This window comes from Pecten maximus, chromosome 9 (assembly GCF_902652985.1).
Source record: "Pecten maximus chromosome 9, xPecMax1.1, whole genome shotgun sequence".
NCBI classification, from domain to species: Eukaryota; Metazoa; Mollusca; class Bivalvia; order Pectinida; family Pectinidae; genus Pecten; species Pecten maximus.
In genome coordinates, this window is record NC_047023.1 from 45,536,557 (window position 1) to 45,544,351 (window position 7,795).

Genomic DNA, 7,795 nt, shown 5'->3' on the forward strand with positions numbered 1-7,795 from the left:
GGCTCGTCTTCTTCCTGTGGTTCTATATGTTCTGGCTCGTCTTCTTCCTGTAGTTCTATATGTTCCGGCCCGTCTTCTTCCTGAGGTTCTATATGTTCTGGCCCGTCTTCTTCCTGAGGTTCTACATGTTTTGGCTCTTCAGGTCGATCGCCAAGCCGGATCACGTCCTTTTCCGGAATGACGTTGGCTCTCATCATCACCCTTACAATAATACTAGACATCTTCAGCGACTCTTATTTTCGACAATGTAAGTGGTAGTAGACGTCGGCCGTTCCTGCTCTGTGAGTTATGTGACTAGCAAGCTGTTGTCTTGTTTCCGGATGCGCCTCTCGAACGTTGGTAACAGTGCTTTTTCTCATTTTTGTTGCCGTTATAGGTGGTAGATGGGGTAGCACAGTTGACCATAGTTTCTGAATTCCCCAGTTTACCCAGCTGTAATTCATGGTAACCGGATTCCCTGCTTGAGTCGGCCACGTGAGGAATAATGGCGCCGAGTCAACATCAAGCTCCTCCTGAAAACCTGGTAGCATCGGTCTTATCCCTGTTGCATACACCTTAACCTCCTTGTACAGCTCTTTAGAAGCGACAAGCATCACAGTGGTCCGGTAACCCGTTTTGTGGTCCGCGACAGCCATAACCACACCGTTGTCCCTCTCCTTAGCATACCGCACGGCTCTCATCTTGATGTTGGCGATTGCTCCTACTCTCTGGGCGTTCGAGCACAGCAAGTGGAAGATAAGGTAATTTCTCACCAGACAATATATTTCTGCTGTTAGCGTCCACCTATTTCCCTCTTTGATTTTGTGGATGTAAGCCTTTGCTGTCATGATTGTACTTCTTGTTTGTTTTCTGGGTATGACTGTTGTTCGTATTCCCTTTTGTTTGTTTGTAACAAACAGATCGTGTGTATCTTGCAAATTATCCTCCTTTTCGTCCGAGAAAACTGTCTTCCTCGCTTCCTTTGAAGCCACATCCGGAGCCAAATTGTGGACACGTTGTAAATGGGCATCCAAACGTTTTACCTGTGATACACATCCTGTTATTGGGCAGTCCTTGTATCTTCTTTGTTCAGTGTTTCCTTGAATTTTGATTATATACCCTAAAAAACAACGAATTACAACTGTGAAATGTGATGAAACAGTGTTCCGTATCTAATAGAGAACAGTTTGTTGCCAAAAATGACTAAAATACATGAGAATAACATGCAGATATCACCTAAAAATAACTCGTTTCACTCTAACTGCCGTGTTCCAAAAAATAAGACAAAAATTCAATTCGTTACATAATTGCATATCATGGCGGTTAGGTAAAATACTGGGAAAATACATATTAAATCGCTATAATATTAAAGTTTAAATTAAATCATTGCTTTATTCCACATACACGTGTCTATAACACAAAATTTTAGCCTAACCCTATTGACTTGCAATTATGTAACGAAAGTTTTGAATTCGTTACATAATTGCATCTGACCGCGGTTAGAGTGAAATCGTCTTAATATTGCAGAGAAAACAAAATAAAACATTAAATAAAAGTTATCTGTCGTGTTTTAACATAAAAATAAACAGTTACTAATGTTAAAAAATCTAACCCTGAACATATGCAATTATGTAACGAATTGAATTCGTTACATAATTGCATATGCTCAGAGTAAGGGTTTTACGTTTTTATTTGTTTTATTCTCATTCATTTAATGTTTTATTACTTCTTGAGTTGATTTCAAGTTTCTTCTGGTGCAAAGATAATTTACAAATGAATGAAATAATTTTCATGTAGATCAAACAGTTTATTCTTAACTGAAATATAATTAAAACAGGTTTTGTGTGATAAGGGGAGGTAACTCTTACATTTGAAAAATAAATATTAAAAAATACGATAAAATTTGACAATATTTTTTTATTGTAACATTTTATTTTTTGTTATAGGTTTGGCATTATTGTGTTTTTACACAACATCTGATGTGTTTTAATCTTGATATTGAACTGACAATTGTTTTTATCATTCCATTTGCTAATAGCTCGAAAAATTATGCTTCATGTAGGTTTTCGTTAATTTACCGAGATTATTGTATGTGTTATTACACGTTGCGTGGTTTTTAAGCCTTTGGTAGTACAAAGATAATTTAGAAATAAATAAAACGTATTGTATTTAACAGGAAAGGTAATTTTAATCATGAAAATGGTCTCTTTATCAAATCCCAATTATGTAACGAATTCGGTTTTTTATTCCAGTAAGTTCGGTTATTCTCTCTTCGAATGCCACGGAATAGTCAGTGCTAAATAATCTGTTGCCTTGCAGGTCAATAACAGAAATTTAGCACGCAAAACACCATAAATCATGATGGAAAAGTGACGTAAAACTCAGATATATACCCTAAGAAACAACGAATTACAACTGTGAAATGTGATGAAACAGTGTTTCGGTATCTAATAGAGAACAGTTTGTTGCCAAAAATGACTAAAATACATGAGAATAACATGCAGATATCACATGCAAAAACACTATCAAACAATTATTCAGATTGATGTAACACACTGACTTTATCACTCAGTCTGCAAACAATAAACAAGTGTTTCACAATAGATAACATTTGATTATATCAAACACTATTTCCTATTTGGGATGCATTAATTATCTCGTCAAACGTATATTTTATTCAAAATTGTAACAGGCAAAACAACGAAAGGAAAATGAAACACAAAATTGGTGAAAGATACTTTATTTTATTAGGGGGATTCACATAAATCACGTTCTTATCCTGCAGAGAAGTAGCTTATCTTACTTTCATAGGTCTTTGTAGATGTACGAAAATGATATAATTCCCGAAAATGTAGAAATTTCCAAGAAAATAACAACTTACCCAATGAAATAATCATTGAAAACATATCTCTGAATTCGTTACAAAATTTCACGAATTCGTTACATAATTGCAACCCTAACCGCGGATTGACGTCATATCACGTGGTATCAGGGGGAGTAACCTGCTAACCGCGGCTCATGCAATTTTGTAACGAATTGAATTCGTTACACAATTGCATTTTCGTTTAAACCCATTGGGGTTAGGTGTTGTTGACTTTAAATTGGCAAATTAAATGCGTAAATCTCAATATTTGTTTGTTTTCTAATATCCCTGTGAGTTTTGTTGTCTTAGCACGGTTTTAAAGGGGAAAAATAACGAAAACGCAATTCTGTAACGAATTCGAAAATAGCCAAAATTCGCGTTTTCATTCCAGTTTTTGAAGCCCAAGGAGTTGATATTTCTGCCTGAATATTTTGGTGGTTATTGTTGGAAGGTCAAACATTGTTTTAAACCTTTTTGCGATAGTAAAACCACTGCTAGATTTCTTGCTATGTTGCCACGAAAATGGTGAATTTTGGTAACGAATTGGAGTCGGGGTTAGATTTTCCAGAGGAAATATATCAAGGAAACCCATTTCAATTGTTTTATTATTGTTTTCTGATCAAAAATATGTATCTAGAGTTTGAAAAACATTTAAGGCAAAAACATTTTTTTGCCCCAAAACAGCACCTTTGGACGGTTGCTGAGGACGCATTTATGAATATTTTTTTGCCATTTTTCAATCAAATACGGGTAATTAGAAGTGAAACAAGTGTACAAATTTACAAATTGATATCTTTCGAAAAAATGCCAATTCCCTTACATACAAAATCTGCAAAATTTGGAAATTTTCTTGCCTCCGAATATTCCTCACTACTTGTGCTAGAGAGTTGTCGTTTCTAATGTTGTCAGATATTTTATTCCCATTAACGAAAGCCTTTGTTTCAACTCCGAGGGGGAAATATTTCCAAAGATATGGACTGTCAAACAGCAGGGGGGTACTTTCGTTACCAAATTGCACGTTTTCAACCCCTAATCCCAAGTAGTCAGAATTCTTATCTCTTTACAAAAAACTAGCCAGACCTAGCCTAACGATTCCTCTTTCAGACTATATATGATATATTAAGATGCATTGACGTTTACTATGAATAAAACGGCGTTTTCCGCGACCCATTTTTATGCAATTATGTAACGAATTGGGCCCAAAAGTTTCAGACTTTCAAACTCGATTATTTTTAGTTTTGAGGCCCGCTGGAAAAGTCTAGAGGTTGAAAACAGTTCGGGCAACCCCCCAAAAACCTGAAACAGAAGGAATTTCGAAAATATCTCTATTTTTGAATTTTTAAGGAACGAAAGAGTATACGACGGGATTTAGGTGCTGAGGGCTGGGGACCCCATATTACCCCCATACCCATTTTTTGGACCATGTTTTTTTTTTTTCCAAAAGTTGCAGGTGGTTAGGACCAAACATTATTTCATCGAAATTAACCTTCCTAACCCCCTAGAAAACCGTTTTTATTTCTTCTAACCCCCTATTAGGGACGAAAATGCAATTTGGTAACCAAATCAACTTTGACCGCCAAAACAACATATAAATGGATGTCCGATTGAAACAAAACTTGGTGAAACGATGCAAAATAACCTGTTAAAAATGTCAAAAAATCATGAAAAATATCTGATAACATTTGGGTCTAACCCCCAGAGGTTTGCAATTATGTAACGAAACTACCCAGATTTAGTGCTAATTAGGGTTAGGGTTAGGTTTAAGGTTATGGTTCGGGATTAGGGTTTAATCCCTGTGCACTGGCCGAAGAGTTTACATGTTAGTCTTAAGTCTGCTGCGAACTAATAGATCTTGTAGGTTTTTGTTTTTGCGGTACGCTGTAACTAGTCTGTTTTTATAGATTTCAGGAAATTCTGACTGTAGTTTATTGTAATGTTCTCTTACCTTTCTCCCTACTACTGTGGCTGTTGTGTTATACGTTATTACAAAAGGTAGGATCTGGTTTGGAACAGATTGTTCGTTTATGCCGTGTGGGGTTAAAGTCTGGAGTTTATCAATCCAAAAACCTTCTCTCTCATTTAGAAAACTAGAATCTGGTACCTGTTCTATCGGTGTTATGTTTACGTGTTCTAAATTATGTCCGTTTTGGTTAAAGTGTCTCGCAACTGGTTTATCTTTTTCATGTCTTATATCAAAACGGTGTCTTGTGAATCTATCTCTTAACGACAAAGACGTTTGCCCTACGTATTGCGAATCACATTTCCTACAAGTGATAAGATAAATTACGTTTTTAGAGTTACAGTTTAGGTCTTGTTTCATGTTAAATACTTCTGTTGTTTTTGAACTATAGAAGCAGACGGTGACTTGGAGAAAGGGGCATGTTTCACAACGTTTACTGTTACAGGCTTCCGCTATATAACCATTTTTAGGGGCTATTTCTTTTAAAGTTTCCCCTTTGATTTTACGTAGAAATCTATATGAATAGTTTCGGTTTCTGAGAGCCCTGAATAAGATGTTTACGGCATTGTTAAAGTCCGACTCTCGGGTACAGATTCTATGGAAACGAATTATCTGCGATTTAATGATGCCCTTAAAGGAATGTTTCGGATGGAACGACTTTTTGTGAAGAAGTTGGTGAGAATCTGTTGGTTTGAAGAACACAATAATGTCTAGTTGTCCTGTTTGATCGAATTTTGGGCCTTTAAACACAGTCGTATCTAAGAAATCTATCGAATCATTGCTAATGGTTGCCTTAAGTTTTATGCATGGATGATGGTTGTTGAGAGTATCGAAAAAGTCATCAAAATCACTCCTTGAATGTGTCCAAATAATGAAGATATCGTCCAGAAATCTAACATAAACTAAAGGTTGTTTTGAACATTTTGCTAACGCTTCCTTTTCAAAATCGGCCATAAAAATGTTGGCATAGCTCGGAGCAAATTTCTTACCCATTGCTGTTCCGGATATTTGGAGATACCATTTACCGTTGAATTCAAAATCGTTCCTTTCTAAACCTGATTTTAACATTTCTAGTATTTCTAAATCGGGTCTTTCTGGGTCCGGGTTGTTTTGAAAAATCTTTCCTACCACTCTCAGTCCATCACGGTTGTCGATATTGGTATACATGCTATCAACATCTAAACTAACGAGTAGACTGTCCTTAGGTATGGTCAAGTTCTTGATCTTGTTAATGAAATCATTGGTATCTTTCAGATAGGCTGGATGTTTCATTGACAAAGGGGCTAAAAAATGATCAATGTATTCTGCTATTCTGTACGACTCACTCTCAACATCTGATATTATCGGTCTCCCTGGTGGTATTTTATATGGATCTGACCATTGTCCTGGTGCTTTGTGTATTTTCGGTAGTATATACACATGTCTAGGTTTAGGGTTTTCTTTAGGGTTAAGATAGGTTACTTGTTTAGGTGTCAGGTGCTTACTTCTACCTAGCCTATGAATGATGTTGCTAAGTTCTGCACTAGTTTTAGGATAGATCGGCGAGTCCAGTTGTCTATAGTGTTTAGGGTTATTGAGTTGTCTTTCTACTTCCCAGATGTAGTCTGCCCTATCCAAAATTACTGTTGCTGAGCCTTTGTCGGCTTTCTTAATAACTATCGACTGGTCATTTTTCAAAGATGTTATTGCTTTCTTTTCTGCCAAATTCAAATTGGGCTGTTCTTTACTGAGTGTAATTTTGGAAAGATCTTTAAAGATGTCTTTTACCGAATTTTGAATGTTTGAAGGAATCGCACTTTCTGGGGGATTCCATTGGCTTTTGTCGACAAATTTCTTACTTTCAGCTGATTTGGATTTGCCATTGAAAAAATGTGTAATTTTGAGTTTTCTGCCGAGGTCTTTGGCCGAATCAATAAAATCATTGCTCGAAATATTTCTAGGCGTCGGTATAAATTTCAGACCTCTATCGAGAAGCTGGATTTCATCTGGGTTTAAAGTCCTAGAGCTTAGGTTTATGGTGTTAGTTGGGTTATCTGAGGGGCGATCCTGGTTCAACCCTTTAGGATCTAGGCAAAAAAAACCTTGGCATTTTTTACCTGAGATACCCAAGAGCGGACAAGTTCATTGGCCGTGGCCTCGGTCCAATGAATGCCGTCTGAGTTGAATCGGTGCCCCCCAGCGATCCTACTGTCCAAAGTAACCGTGGCCTTGTTTTGAATGTCCAAAAGGTGCCTACTAAATGCCGAAAGATTGTCAGATTCCCTAGGTTTTGTTTTGGCCAGTTTTTCCGAAATGGGCACGATTGTGAAATAGTATCGTGCTAAGGGAATCGACTTTTTCAATACGTCACGAAGGACGGATAGGTCCCGAAACACATCAATCATGTTTTGGGCCGACCTATCATTAATTCCAATGTTTACAATTACATGGGTTGGAAGACCAAAGTGCGCATAATTCTTTACTATGTTTACAATGTGCCTAATCTTCGCACCTGGGTAGGATTCAATTTGGACGGTAGGATCAGGGAGAGACGTTACCCGGGAGAGGTTAGAGGCTCCTATCACCAGAATCGGTTTGTTAATTGGCGGGAGTTGCCATTCCGATTTGTTAGGGGTGTTAGGGTGGCGGTTAATGGAGGGTGGTTTAGTGGCCGCCTCCGCATAGCTGGGAGGTGACCTAGGAGGGTTAGGAGTGCGGGTTTTGTTAGGGGTTTGAAGAGGTTTTACGTTGAGAGCCCTGCGAGACTTGCGGGGCGTGTTAGCAGGTGAAGGAGAAGAAGAGTCCCGTTTACGCTTAGGCGTACTCGGGGTGGGGGGAGGTGAAAGGGAGGAAAAGCGGTTACCAGTGGTGATGTTAGGGTTGTTAGTTAGGCGAGAGGAAGCCCGGGTGCGGCGGCGGTTAGGAGTTTGGAAGGTGTCAATCTGGTTAGGGTTAGAGTGGGAAGAAGGAGGAGGAGGAGGCGGAGGAGAAGAAAAGGATGAGGGAGAAGTGGG